Below are 15,584 nucleotides of genomic sequence, written 5' to 3'. Positions count from 1 at the left end.
TCTATCTCTAAAATCAGCTCCAAAGTCATACTTTTTATTTCCCTTTCATTTTTTAGAGAAGTTGTTATCATCTTGTGTGATTGGTTAAAGCAGGAGAGTCAGAACTGAGTGTCACTGCATCTCTGCTCTCAACAGGGGGCGCTGTTGATTTACCACACACACACACACACGCGCGCGCGCACACACACACACACACACATATATATTCATTTATCAGGCACCTTTATTCGAAACATCTTACAAATGAGTAGGCTAATAAAAATATAAGTAATTAAACCAAGTGAAAAACTGCTTTGAATACTGCAACCAAAGCAGATTTGAGTGGAGTATTGGAGCAGTGCAGGCTATGAACGATTGAAACACTTTTACTCTGTTAATAGTGCAGCAGGAGTTAACTGGACCATGGTAACACACTTCACGTCTGCTCTGATGCTGTCTAGGTAGGGAGCTCATAGTGTTTGTTGATGTGTGTTTGCTGCTAAAGATCATCTCATCTCGTGCCTCCTGCTAATTAATATGCGTACGTGTGTGTGGTCACGCTGGACTGAGCACTTAATATTCTCTCCAGCGTATTCATGATGTCAACATTAATCCTCCGTCCATAATGGAGTGTGCTGCAAACGGCTCTCGGTCACACGGGAGGATGGAGACGGGCCCCAATTAAACCCTGGACAGCAACATGTGTGTCTCCACTACATATGAAACATTAATGATCACTAAGGACATTGACTAGACATGAATTTCAAACAGTTTAAGAGTCATATGTGTTTATATGACATAGCCACACAGCAATGCCCTAGAAACCACCTTAGCAACCAAAACACCAGTTTTTGCAAGAGAGCCACTATTATATTTTCCTCAGATATAAATTATTGTGGTGTCTAGGGTTTGCAATATTGACAAAAAATGAAATCGTAATAATTTAGGGATTTTTATTTATTTATCATTTTTTAATAACAAAGCGTTTTTGTACTTGTACCTCAGCCGGTTTAGGCTGGTCATGGATAAATAAAGGTGATACTAAAACCACCAGTAGGTGGCAGCAAGGGCCTGTCTTAATAAGTGATTCACTGAATCATTGACTCAAATGGTTCATTCAAAAACAGACTGATTCAGGAAGAAAATGGCAGTGTTGCTCAGAGACACAGAAATGTTCTGTTTCATTAGTGAAATGGTAAAAGCAGATAATATTGTATCATTTGTATAAAATTAATATCTAATTTATGATCAAGCTCAAGCACTAATATTCAGGAAAAATGCACTGCTGCTTGTGTGATAGTACTTATTAAGATGCATTTTTCTTTTTTGATTCTGTATACTCATTCATAGGTGACTGGATAATTTAAGCTTGCAAATCATTAAAACAACAATTACGATATTATTGTAAATTCTAAATATGGCACAGCGCTAGTGATGTGATGTAAACTAAGGTGAACAGGTGCACGCTCAGACCAGCCCAGCTCTTTGTGTGTGTTTAGACTTTAGGAAGCAGTGTGAGCCAGCAGATTAAAGCAGGAAATTAATCAGAGCCTCGGATACAGAAGTTTCTGCAGCATGGCAGCGCTCCAGAGATGATGGATCGCGTGGAGCAGCGAGAAGATGAGGATGGCACACACTCCACCTGTCTGGAGGAAACTGGAAGCCAAACGCTCTGAGACTAATGAGCTTCAGAGATTAGACGCAGTGTGAACGCCATGAGTCTGTCTGCATAAACTTCTGCATGAGTGTCTCATGTTGACTCACTTTTGACTGCGCCTAATTTGCACCTTATTCTGGTCGGCACCACTGGGGGCCTCAGGGGGCCCGGCCTGCCCACCTCGGTAACTGTGCCCCCTCACCTCCGGTGCCATCTCCAGAGTGGGCACCCTGATATTAGTCTGTGAGACAGACTACTGCCCTGGGAAGATCTCCCACCCAGAGATGGGGAGCGGGTGGGTGTAAGCTGTTAAATACATGGATTAAAAGCTAAATGTTTTCATTTTGGTTCATTTTTAGCAAAATATTTGTTTTTGTTCAGGTTCCAGAGACAAATAAGAACAGAACAGTGTTTCGAAGGAATTATAATAAACTATGCTAATATTCTTGAATCTTCAAACTGCTAACAGTTAGCAATTTTCAGTTTTTAATCATGCCTTTACTTTATGACCAAAAATGATGGAGTATCACTGCAGACAGCGTGAGCACCAGTCCACTATTGCACATTTATGCTCATTATGATTTGTTTCCCATCGACATTGAAACGCGCACATAGTACAAACCTATTATACCTAATAAATAATAGGGTAGTTAAGCTTCAAATAAATTGCGAATATGGAAACATTTGGATTTGTGCTGAATGAGAGAGGTAAGCTAACTTTCCAGTTTCGTTTTAAATTAATTTGTTTTGGCTTGTTTATAGCTATGCCTATATTATTATATTACATACTGCACTTATATTTATTCATTATAATATATATATATATATATATATATATATATGTATATATATATATATATGTATATGTATCAGAAACTGCAGTCCAGTGGCTCAAATCTTACCTCTCAGGTAGATCCTTCAGAGCGTCTTGGAAAGGGGGGTTCCTCAGGGCTCAGTGCTTGGACCATTTCTCTTCTCTGTCTACAGTATATGTCATTATTAGGATCTTTCATCCAGAAACATGGCTTTTCCTATAACTGCTATGCTGATGAAACTCAACTCTACTTCTCATTCTAACCAGATGATCCGACGGTAACTATTCACATTGCAGCCTGTCTGACAGACATCTCTGGCTGGATGAAGGACCACCACCTTCAACTCAATCTTGCAAAGACAGAACTGTTTGTGGTCTCAGCGAACCCAGCACTTATCGTAACTTCTCTGTACAGCTGGGTTTGTCAACCATAACTCCTTCCAGGACAGCCAGGATCCCTGGAGTTGTGATCAATGATCAGTTAGGCTTTATAGACCTTATTGCTACAGCAGCCCGATCCTGCAGATTCGCCTTGCACAACATTAGGAAGATTAGACCCTTCCTAACAGAGCAGACTGCACAACTCCTTGTTCAAGCTCTTGTTCTCTCCAGACTGGACTATTGTAATGCTCTCTTAGCAGTTCTTCCTGAATGTACTGTCAAACCTCTGCAACTGATCCAGAATGCTGCCGCAAGAGTGGTCCTCAGTTAGCCGACGAGAGCGAAGGTCACTCAGGGTACTGAGATTTGCCTACAAGACAGAGTACCTAAACTCACTATGTGCCCTACAGAAGCTTGCATTCGGCAAGTGAAGGATGCCTCATGCAACCATCCCAGTCAGGCACAGAATCCCTCTCACAGACCTTTATCTGGACTTGTTCCAAGCTGCTGGAATGACCTGCCTATCTCAATTCAAGCTGTCTTTGGCCATCTTCAAAAAAATGTCTAAAGAAACATCTTTTTAATTAGCACTTGACTGATTAATGCTAACAATTTCTTATTCTATTTGTTTCTTTTTTTGGAAAAGAAAGAAAGAAACTGGTAAGTGTACTGTGCTAGACTAACTGAGACTTGTTACAGCACTTGAATACTGTTGCCCTCCTATTGGGCTGAATTGCTTCTGTTTGCTCTTCTCATTTGTTTCTCAAGTTTCTTTGGACAAAAGCATCTGCTTAAAGATTAAAATGTAGTTTAAAAGGGATTTCATGTAGTAGATCTGTCCCAGTGCAGGTGTTTATGTGTAAACATGTTTGAATTAAACTCATAGTGATTCTCATCTTCTCAACATGGCGATTGATCATCGATTGATGCTCTTAAAAGCACTTCGACATTTGAGTCATTACACAACACAAATATGGGTCAGATATGAGGACATAAAGCATGTTATTGAACTGATCTGAATTTATCTGAATAATGACACTATTGTCTTCTGTAGAGCTGATATACAGCAGAATTTGAGATTGTATCATATTTGATGAACATTAATACTGATGTTTTTTAAACTTTATTAAGCTGCTTTGAAACAGTCTGTGTTATGTACAGTGATATAGAAATTGTTGTAAAAATAGTTTGATGTGCAACCAATTTGAGGAACAGCTCAGATTAGTTTCTTGATTAGATGTGGTCTTATGAGCTTCCTAAATGCAGAGAGGTTTGTGTGGATGTTTATGGGTAGAAAATATTGTTGGTTCAGAATAGAAACAGAAGAACTCTGATAGAAGAACAAACATGTGTGTGTTTAATTTTCTCCAGGCCTCTTCAGCAGCTGGGACCACAGGGACGAGACCCGCTGACAGAGTACAGAGAGACCGGAGGAGATTGAGTTCACCGGCTGTGTTCTGAGACTCATCTGAATCTGAACACGCACACACACACACACACTCACACACACTCACACACACACACACACACACACTAACACACACACACTAACACACACACACACACACACACACACTAACACACACACACACACACACACACACACTAACACACACACACACACACACACACACACACACACACACACACACACTCACACACACACACACACACACTAACACGCACACACACATTACTGAGATGTTTCTCTGTCTGTATCTGTGATTTCGAGGTTATCCTTAGCTGGTCTTTTAAGTCTGTCTGTGTTGTGATCTGTGAAGTGAGAAGGTGAAGTCACTGTTCGGGGTTTAATCCACATATAAGTCAAGTCAAGTCAAGTCACCTTTATTTATATAGTGCTTTTAACAACATAGATCGTGTCAAAGCACTTTACAGTCTGAAATAGGAAAATAGTATGTAAATAATGTAAAATGACAATAGTAACCACTTAATTTTCAGTTAAAGGCAGTTCATCATTGAATTCTAGTCTATACTGACCTAACCCAGGCCCTACTGGTGTGAAAATATAGACTTTGTCGTTACTGTATGTGTTTTCTGTAACACTATTCAATATTCTCTATTTTGATGCCGCCGAACTGCTACATGAGTTCATCTCCGTGGATGAGGCAGGCTTTAATCTGGACAAAACTGTCGGGCGTAACGTAGTTGGAGAAAGGGCAGTTGTAAATGTCCCTGTGCAGCGTGGGGTTAATATCACCTTGTGTGCTGCAATTAGTGTCCACAGAGTCCTACAGTACAGGACAGATCATTGCATTTCTAGATGCACTACATGCAGTCGTGCAGGACAGGGTTGTTGTCATCTGTCATAATGATAGTTTCCACTGGACTACTCTGCTCTGTAACCATTTCACACTTTTACATCTGCCCCTTTACAGACGCTTTCTAAATGCGATCGGGGAATTATTTTCAGCGTGGCGGGGGAAAATATATGACTCTTCTGCAAGCGCTGGAAGAAGTGTGCGGAGACACTGAGGTGGGATCAATCCAGCGGTGGATCCGACACACAAGGCCATATATTCCCTGATGCCCAGCCCACCAGGACATAACCATAACCCCCCCCAACACCACTAAGCCCCCTCCACACACACACACACACACACATGTGTGTGTGTGTATGTGTGTGTGTGAGAGAGAGAGAGAGAGAGAGAGAGAGACTCATGTTTTGTGCTCTGGACACACATGAAGGTGTGTGTGTGTAATATTCAGACTGCATTAACGGCCTGCCCTTTAAGAGTGTGTGCACTGAGGTCAGTGTGTGCGTGTGTGTGTGAGTGTGTGTGTAAAGGGCAGCCTGTGCATGTTTATGAGCTCTGGATGATGTGCTCCAGTGGCCCCTGGAGGCCCCGCATTAACAAACACAGCAGGACTCGACCCTCATCTCATCACTGAAACACTCCGTCTCTCCCTACCATCATCATCTTCATCATCTTCATCATCATCAGCGGCTCCCACAGTGTCCCTCATCAAACACACCTGATTCCTCAGCAGCTGAACACGTGTGTGTCTCCAGGAAACACATTCATCTAAACGAACACATGAACACACTTCTATTCGTAATGAAGCTTCCTGTGTCTGTTACACAACAAACGCTTAATGCAATAGACAGCACACTTTAGGATCTCATTACTTACGTTCATTACAGCAAAAACTGGTTTCTGAAATGCTTTAGTGATATCATGTATTAATTAATCAAGGTCTAAATTAATAAAGTCATGGCTTTAAATGTGAAGCATGAATATCTTGCTCAGTATTTCGGTCTTGTTTCTAGTAACATCCTTAAATCAGGATACACTTCCTGAAGATGCTCAATAAGAAGTCCTGTTTTACAATAAAGTGAAGAAAAGAAAGTTTATGCTTTTATTTTAAGTTCATGTGGAATTGAAAACTTGTTATTCTATCAGGTTTGTTTATTCATTTATTTCGGGTTTTGTCCACATTGACAGATATGTGTTCTTTTTTAAATCATAAACTCACTTCATTTTAAACAAGGTATCCTATTCTTTTCGAAGTTTTAAAGTACAGAAAGCGTGATGAACTAACGGTCAGGTGAATGAATATCTTGATGCACTGATGTCGTAAATACACGTGCGTTTAACTTTAATTTCTGATGCAGAACTGCCGATCAAGAAAGACAAATGGAGCTGATCTGCAGCGACCTGATGGTAATTACTTCACTAAATGAAATATGATTTCATCTCGCTTCCTCGGCTTCTGATTTCCTGCTATTTACATGCATCTGTGATCTGTGGATGTGAGGAGAGGCAGAGAGCATCATGGGAGCTGCTGTGTTTCCTGTGTGCTTTATTAGATTTTAAGTGTTTTCTCCACACAGTGCCAGCTATAGCATAGTCTGCTGTTCAGTTCTGTGTTTATACCCTTACGAAGAAGACGTTTATTCAAGTGGGCTATTACGTAGTATACTTCTTTTAAACGGAAAATAGGAAAGTATGCTTTTAGTTGACTTTATGTACTGCTCAGAGATGGGCTTTATGTAACACTTTGATGTGGTTGCATCCGTCATCTTTGGTTATTGAAAGGACCAGGATTGTGATGTTTTACTCTTTTGATCTGTATCTGTATGAGTCCTGAGAAGATCAGAGCAGATCTGCAGGGAACCAAGCACAGAAACGCTGGTTAGAAACAGGTTTGTGCTCATTTGGGGGCTGACATCATATTTTTCACGAACGGTTTGTTTAGTTTACTTTCAGATTAACGTCAGCGTGATGTTTTCAGCGGTGATGAATGATCTGGAGACGCAGCGCCGCCTCTGACTGTGGCAGACATCGAACACATTGATTTCTGAGACGTGAAGAAGACAGGGGAAGAAACGATGGGTGTTTTCACTCCTAACAGAGTCTGGAGATAGATTTAATGCAAAACTGACACTGTGTTCACAAACACAGATCCTCACTAGATCAGATTTATTCTCTTCCACAAACCAGAAATGTGGTCATCTGACCTGGGATCTGATTCTTCTTTGACTCTCACTGTTGTGCGACGGCTGAATAATCATTATTTTGTGTGTGCTGTAAGGTGATTTCAGTCACGGTCAGCGGTGTATATTCTCTGCAGACGTGACTCCAGTCCTTCGATGTGCATCACTGGGGGTTTTTCCAGATGTTTTCTGGAGCATCTGATCATTCCTGTAGTTCAAACAGTAGATCACGGTGAAGGTTGTGGGTTCGATTCCCAGGGAACGCACGCATATAGCATTGAATGCAGTGTTAGTGTCATTGGGTGAATCATCTGCCAAGTGCATATATTAATATGTTGAAATGCAGCTGGAGACTCTGTTTAACAACATGATGATTTGAGGAGACATGCTTGATTTGAGCTTGAAGCAAAAACAGCACACTTACAAACTCAAATGTAATACTTCTACACTCAGAAATGTACGTTTTTTTTCATGTAGTTTCTAAGGCAACATTTGTCATTTAGTTTAACTTGATGTACTAAAATATAGCAAAAACTGAAAAATAAATAAATAAATATTTAAAAGAAAAATAAATCCATAAATATGGCAGAAAAACCAACAACTAAATTACTAAAATTGTACCTAAAATAAGAATAAAAATGTCAATAATGTCAAAATATCAATAAGAACTAATACAACACTGGTTCATTTTAACTGATTAACAGTCTTATTTGAAGGAATTCAAAATATTAATAGAATTATATTAATTAATAGATTTCAAAATCTGATGAAATGAAAGCAGAGTAGATGTTCTGGAGTGTGTGAGTCTGTCATCAGGATGCAGAGAGAGTGTGAAACTCATTTGTGCAGTGCATCGCTGTAATTCACACGAGACACGTTCACATGCATATTAATGAGCGTAAATGCACATCCAGAGCAGCGATAAAGATGATTGTAATGAGAGCAGTTTCCCATCCTTCCCTCCAGAGTCGGCGTTCCAGCTGTAGCTCATAAAGAGACCGCTCCAGAACACCAGAGAATACAGTTACTGCTTGTTCACGTGACGTGACTCTGTTAAACAAGACTTTTCCAGGCATGTAGGTCATCAGAAGAACCCAAGTCAAACTCGTCCTGCTGTCAGAGACCTTCAGCGGCACACAGCTACAAATCATTCAGCAGACGCGCTCGTGTTTAATATGAGAGAGCGTCCGGATCCATTATGTGGAGGACACATCGCCTCTATAATTCACAGCTGTGTGACACCGAGTCATTCAGTTACACTCTCTCTGAGTCCAGAGTCACCGGAGCTAACTCTCCAGCTTCTGAAGAGATTCTAACACACACAGAATAACATCAGTGTTTACCCGCAGACCGCCATATGTGTGTATGCTCATCAAGACTGCATTTATTTAATCAAAATACAGTAAAAATAGTGAAATATTACTCTAATGTAAATAATCTGTGTTCTGTGTGAATCTGTGTTAAAGTGTAATGTATTTCTGTGATGCTCCGCTGTATTTTCAGCATCATTCCTCCAGTCTTCAGTGTCACATGATCTTCAGAAATCAGAATAATATGATGATTTACTGCTCAAGAAACATCTCTGAGTATTATCAATGTTGAACACAGTTGTGCTGCTCAATATTTCTGTGGAAACTGTGATGTATTTTATTTTTCAGGATTCACAGATGAACAGAAAGTTCAGAAGAACAGCTTTTATCTGAAACAGAAATCATCAGTAACATTATCAGTGTCTTTGCTGTTACTCTATGTCTGGGAAGCAGCGGGTCACTGAAGTGATGTTTCTCTGGATCTCAGCTCTGCAGCTGTTGGACTGATGTTGAGATGCTTCTCTTCTGTTGTCAGATCTCATCATCATCATCATCTCAGTGTGTGCATGCGGTCGTCTCCTTCAGTCTTCCAGCACACGTGAGTCACGTTCAGTCAGTAGCATCGCTGCGTGACATTCGTTCTAGTTTCACCATCATCAGCTGCAGATGCTGTACATGATCAAGTGATCGTTTCGACTCATAATTACACTGAAGTGCTCAGAGTTTGAGCAGACTGTTAGATCAGTCGACCTCGATTCAGAAACTGAAATACAACTCATTACTTTCTCCCTTTATTCTCCTCTATCTGTGCATCGTCTAAAAGATTCATCAGATTAGACTCCATTTATTTTCATACTTTATGTAACTCACTGCGCTTTATTTTTGTCTTTTTTGTGACTGTAAACAGGTCATTTCTGAACATCCCGGACAGATCTGATGCCGACTGACATCTGTAGGAAATGCTCTCTGAATCATGTCGTTCACGTCACATTTACAGACGTTTGCTGTAAGCGCTTTCGACGATATCCATTTAAGACACCCACAGCTGTGATTAATAGTTATGCATTTTAAAATATTAGATAGATGCTGAAAACAACATGGGTCATTGGGGTTAAAAGCGTATAATACTCAGTATACATCAGACTGTTTGAACAGACAATGCAATGTTGGTAAAAGCATGTTTACTGTAGGATCCAGCGCTGCATCATCCTTTACTCTCAGTCTCTCTCAGTCAAACTGTCTTAAAAACAAATCCACACTGACACTAGAGTTAAGATCACAAGAAAGAAATTCAAAGACATCTGACTCTACACCACGTCTTGTAATCTTTGAGGTTTTGCTGATGGAGTGATCCTGTGTTTGCGTCTCTACTACTGCAGGTGTGAATCGGTGGGCGGGGCTAAAGATGCAGTGGGAGGCGGGCCTTTGTCACACTATGACATCACAATGTGACGATCCAAAACAAGTCATTTTCAGCTCGGTTTCATCAAAAGCTGTTTCTGAACTAACGAGAAAGTTTTGAGATCTGAACCATACACAGTTTTTTTAGGACACTGACTTCTTACACGTCAAAAGATCAATGGAAAATTAGATTTCTCAGTTCATGACCCCTTTAGATCAAGATACATTTAGTGGAGGCGCAAAATAAACATAAAAGTCTAGTTTTCTGAAAAATGGATCAAACTTAAGTGAGCTCATGATGAAAAGAAAAACAAGTATCCCTCAAAGGGTTTGAGAAGTTGATTTTTCTGAACCTGTTTTAATCAGTCATGCTTCTTGTTTTAAGTTGTTTTCCTTGTCAAGTGAAGTGGTTTAAGTGGTATTTTTTTACAGTGGCACCACACTGATGTATTATGTTCCATTCGGTTTACTGCTTGTGTTGGTTGTGACTGAGCTTCAGCTGGTTTCTGCTGCTGAATGGGCTGTAATGAAGGACAGATGTCATGCTCAGACTCTCTTTCTCTCACAGGTCTGATGATGGGACTGATGCTAACTGGAAATGACTCTACAGTCGGCCCAGTTTTCAGGAAGGTCTCAGAGAGATTCCTAAACAAGCGCTCGAGACCCGCGGCGCTCTGCTGACAGCACTGTGTGTTCGGCGACTGCTGCGAATCGATCAGGTGTTTACCTCGGCATGCTGATCAATAGTGCTGTCCGCCGCGCACGTGTGTGTGTGTGTGTGTGTGTGTGTGTGTGTGTGTGTGTGTGTGTGTGTGATTGTGGAACAGTGCTCAGGTTCACCGCTTGCAGCTTTTAGAACAATTATTATTAGAGTTGTTCAATACTGCCATCTCTGCTCCCATGTGTGTGTGTCTGTGTGTGTGTGTGTGTGTGTGTGACAGGAATTAATGTGCTAATGTCATGCACTGACTTCAGGGTTTCTGCAGCTCTTTAAGCTTTTTTAAGGTCTCAAATCTTGACTGTTTTTTGCACAAATGAAGGCCTTAAAAGGTCTGATCTGAAGGTCTAATTTGAAGTCCCTACACTGAATGTGAAACATTAGTATGTTCTTCCTCAGTATTTCTGTCTTGTTTTCCAAACATCTTTAAATCAGTAGAATTTTATTGGAGATGCAAGATGAAGATATGAAGTCTGGTTTTCTGATCAAAACAAGAACAGTTATCTGTGAGTGCGTATGAAAAGTTGTTTTCCCTTTGAAATAAGTAGATTTTGGTTTTGGGACGTGTCCTAAAGATAACGAGGAGTTTATGATATTGAGAAGCGGTTCTTCAGCTACAGGTAACAGCTCTTTCAGTAATTTAGTGGGTACAGGATCTAATAAACATGTTGTTGGTTTAGATACAGTGATAAGTTTATTTAGCTCTTCCTGTCCTATGGTTGTAAAGCACTGCAGTTTATCTTTGGGTGCGATGGATGAAACTGAAGTGTTAGACGCTGTAGAATCTACATTCGCTATTGTATTTCTAATGTTACCTATTTTATCAGTGAAGAAAATCATAAAGTCATTATTATTTAACGTTGGTGGAATATTTGAATCAGGCGTCTGGCGTCTGGTAATTTGTTAACTTAGCCACTGTGCTAAATAAAAACCTTGGATTGTTTTGGTTATTTTCTATGAGTTTGTGTATATGCTCTGCCCTAGCAGTTTTTAGAGCCTGTCTATAGCTGGACATACTGTTTTCCATGCAATTCTAAAAACTTCTAAGTTAGTTTTTCTCCATTTGCGTTCAAGACTACGAGTTACTTTCTTGAGAGAGTGAGTATTACTGTTATACCATGGTACAGTACGTTTTTCTCTAACCTTTTTCAATTTGATGGGGCAACAGTTTCTAATGTATTAGAGAAAATAGTGCTCATGTTGTCAGTCATTTCGTCTAATTCGTGTGTATTTTTGGGTACAAATAGCAGTTGAGATAGATCAGGCAGGTTATTTGCGAATCTTTCTTTGGTGGCTGGAACAATAGTTCTGCCCAGACGGTATTGCTGCGACATATAGTTAATATCAGTTATACACAGCATGCACGATACAAGGAAATGTTCTGTAATATCATCACTTTGAGGTACAATATCTATAGCAGTAAGATCGATTCCATGCGATATAATTAAATCTAGTGTATGATTAAAACGATGAGTGGGCCCGGTGACATTGACTCCAAAAGAGTTTATTAGGTCAGTAAACGCAAGTCCTAATGCATCATTTGATCAGATTTTTTTCTAGATCCTACATTAAAAATGATTATTGGCATCTGGTTGTCTTCAGGTTGTCTCTTCCTGTTCTGTGCGTCTGGTTCTTCAGCTCAGCAGGTGAAAGGTGTGACGGAGCAGGAATGATGACAGAGAGACATCACAGCAGTTAACGCTCTCCGTCTCGGTTCCAGCTCCATTGATTCGGCTCTTTCTGAGCTCTGTGTGAATAAATCATGTCCGGCGCGAGGTGTGTGCTGATGGAGAGCTGGCTAATGGCTAGTTCTCCTGCGGCTAGTGCTGCCTGACCCTTCAGGTCAAAGCAATAATGAAAGTGTCCTGGCCTTTATTGCGGCTCCATCCGTCTGCCTCCCTCACAGAGCAGATCGCTGGTCTGTAGAGGAACGGCTTAAGCGTATTTAATCGCTCAAACACGGACCCCGTCAACCTGCTGATCCCGGCACCTCGGGTCCTTACAGCGGAGACTGACCGCAGACTGACCAGAGATTCCTCCATCGACACCCGCTCAGAATAATAAAAAACGACATGCCTTAGATGAGAACTACACTCTGTCTTAAATGACTGCTTATTAAATGTGGAAAATGTTAAACACACATCAGACTCTCAGCTATTTGTCATTTAAGACAGGGATCACATATTGGGTTTAGTAGATCCTAAAAAGGCCTTGATTCACATGTTTTCAAACTAAAGCTTTGAATATCCCTAAGATGTCTTAATTTGGTTAAATACTGTACGTCAGTAAAACAAACGGTGCATGCTCTGCACAAATCTCTTACTCAGTATTTGTGTCTTGTTGTGCAGTACAAAAATCTAATCATCCTTAAATCAAGATTTACTGGAGATGCAAAATGATCTGAAGGCTTGATTCTTGTATAATTTAAAAAAAAATTAAGTGAGTTTGTTTAGAACAAGAACAAATACACTGCAAACAAATGTGTGTGTGTGTGTGTGTGTGTGTTTGTTCTTGTTTTTGTGACATATCAGGACACAACTTTGTGATTGTGGGATGAACACACTTTTCACAAAAACAAACGTGTGTGTGTGTGTGTGTGTGTGTGTGTGTGTGTGTGTGTGTGAGTGTTTGTGTGTGTGTGTAATCAGCTCCACACTTGTTGAATTGTAACACAAACAGTGAGTTGCTCTGCTCTTTGATCTTCAGCTAAGACTCTCCCCGGCGTTTTGTGCTGTTTTTTTCAAGCATCACGTCTAATAACCACACACACACACACACACACACACACACACACACACACACACACACACACTTGAACACTGAACAGTGTGAACAGAGTGTGTCTGCCGATGGTGAACCCCATTAGATAACAGCTGCTCTTATCCTGAGTGACGTGACACTGTCTGTCCATCTGCATCACTGCGTCATATATATATCTATATAATATCAAGTTAAGTCTGCTTTATTGTCAGTTCTTCCACATGTTCAGTACATACATACAGATAATTGAAATTGCATTATTATCAGACCCTTGGTGCATACAGATAACATTAAATACAGATAGATACAGAAGGTGTGTGTGTGCGTGCGTGCGAGTGTGTGTGTGTGTGTGTGTGTTTAGTTTAATCATGGCACAGGAAGTGTAGTGATTAGCAGAGCTGGTTCTCATTACAGTCAGACTAAGTCCAAACACAGACGCCTCACAACATGTTTCTCATTTAATACATAGTAATTTATTGTTTTCATTGTAATTTACACTGATCTTAAAATTAATCTAATGTGTCACTCTGGTATTTGTCATATTTTAGCATTATGCCAGTACAAATCGTCACGTGCAAATCTTTTTATTATTTAAATGTACAATTATTTTCATCTACATTATTATTTTCTTACAAAAGTTCATCGTAAGTCGGTCAAGAAAGAAGTTGTTGTAAAGAAAGTGGATTATATGATATTACATGGCATTCCTGAGCACTTCAGTGAGAGGATAAGAAATAATGCCTCGTTTCCACCGAAATTACCCGGAACATTTGTACCAGGAACTCCCCCCCAACCCCCCCCCCCCCCCCCCCCAGACCTGTTGCTTTCTGCGTTTCCACCGCGGCAGTGTTGCCAGACGTACGATAATTATCGTATTTGTACGATCATTTTTACCTCTGTACGATGTACGATCAATAATGAATAAAATCCTGTAATGTACGATAATTTCAGAGTTTTATGAAAATGTATATGATGGTAGTTGCAGTCATGGGGTTTCTTTACTCATACACGAAATCGGCTCATTACAGGCACTCTACATGCGTTCGTGTGCACCTCAGGGTGTGTTAATAATGCAGGAGGATGCCAACTTTAAAGCCAACAAGAACTGTTGCGGTCCATGACAGCAAGAACCCCTTCAACATCTGGCAACACAGGATTCTGATGACAGCAGCTCAGATGTGGAGTTAATTGGCTACGCAGAAACAGCTAAATTCCTTCTTCACTAGATGTGACAAATCAAGTGTTAAAAATCATTTTAATATGTTTTAATATGCGCCGCGATGCAGAAAGTCACTAAAATTAATGGGAAAGTATTTTTTCTCACTGCTTCCGTCCAACAATAGCCTATGCCTTTTTATCTATTATGGTAATTTGCAGGTCGTGTCAAAATGCTGTTGGTTTAGAATAGATAAATAACTCTTTTGACTCATGTACAATAATTTTCTTCAAAATACGATAATTTTGAACTTCTGGTACGATACTTGGACATTTCCAATCTGGCAACATTGCGCAGCGGTGTAAAGTACCGGGAAGATTAGGAAAATAGACTGGTGATGGAGGTCTGCGCGAGTTCCTCAATACAAAATACGCTGATTTTGGTGCATTCAGACTTTGTGCATTCGACTCGGGAGGGTGATGTCCGCGACGACGCAAATCCGGTAAATCTGCAAACAGCAGCGTACTTGATAACTTCAGTCAGCTCGTCTTGGCTACTGCAATTTTCTTCTCTGTATATTTACAATAAAAAGAAATAGGATATCAAACACCTCTGCCTCCTTTCGTTTTCATTTAAACATAAGAACAGCTGCAGAAATGTACTTAGTTCAGGGATATGTGTATATGCAGCCATTACAATGAAACAAAATATTATATAAATTTCCCTTTTTTATTTTCATTTTAACATATAGATCAACTGAATACAGACCAAAGAAAACCTGTTAGATTGACCCCGCAGCTGAATTATATTTTATGTTTAACCACTAAAGAGACATCAGAGCCAGCGGCACACATCAGAAGGTCTATCCCAGGAGAGGCTGCTCTCGGCGGATACATGAGGACTGAGCTCCCGCTGATCGAGTGGAGCTCACCGTCTACGAGATCGGCGAAAC

Source organism: Carassius gibelio, chromosome A5 (assembly GCF_023724105.1).
Source record: "Carassius gibelio isolate Cgi1373 ecotype wild population from Czech Republic chromosome A5, carGib1.2-hapl.c, whole genome shotgun sequence".
Lineage (NCBI taxonomy): Eukaryota > Metazoa > Chordata > Actinopteri > Cypriniformes > Cyprinidae > Carassius > Carassius gibelio.
The sequence above is the reverse complement of the archived record's forward strand: the minus strand, read 5'-3'. Positions refer to the sequence as shown.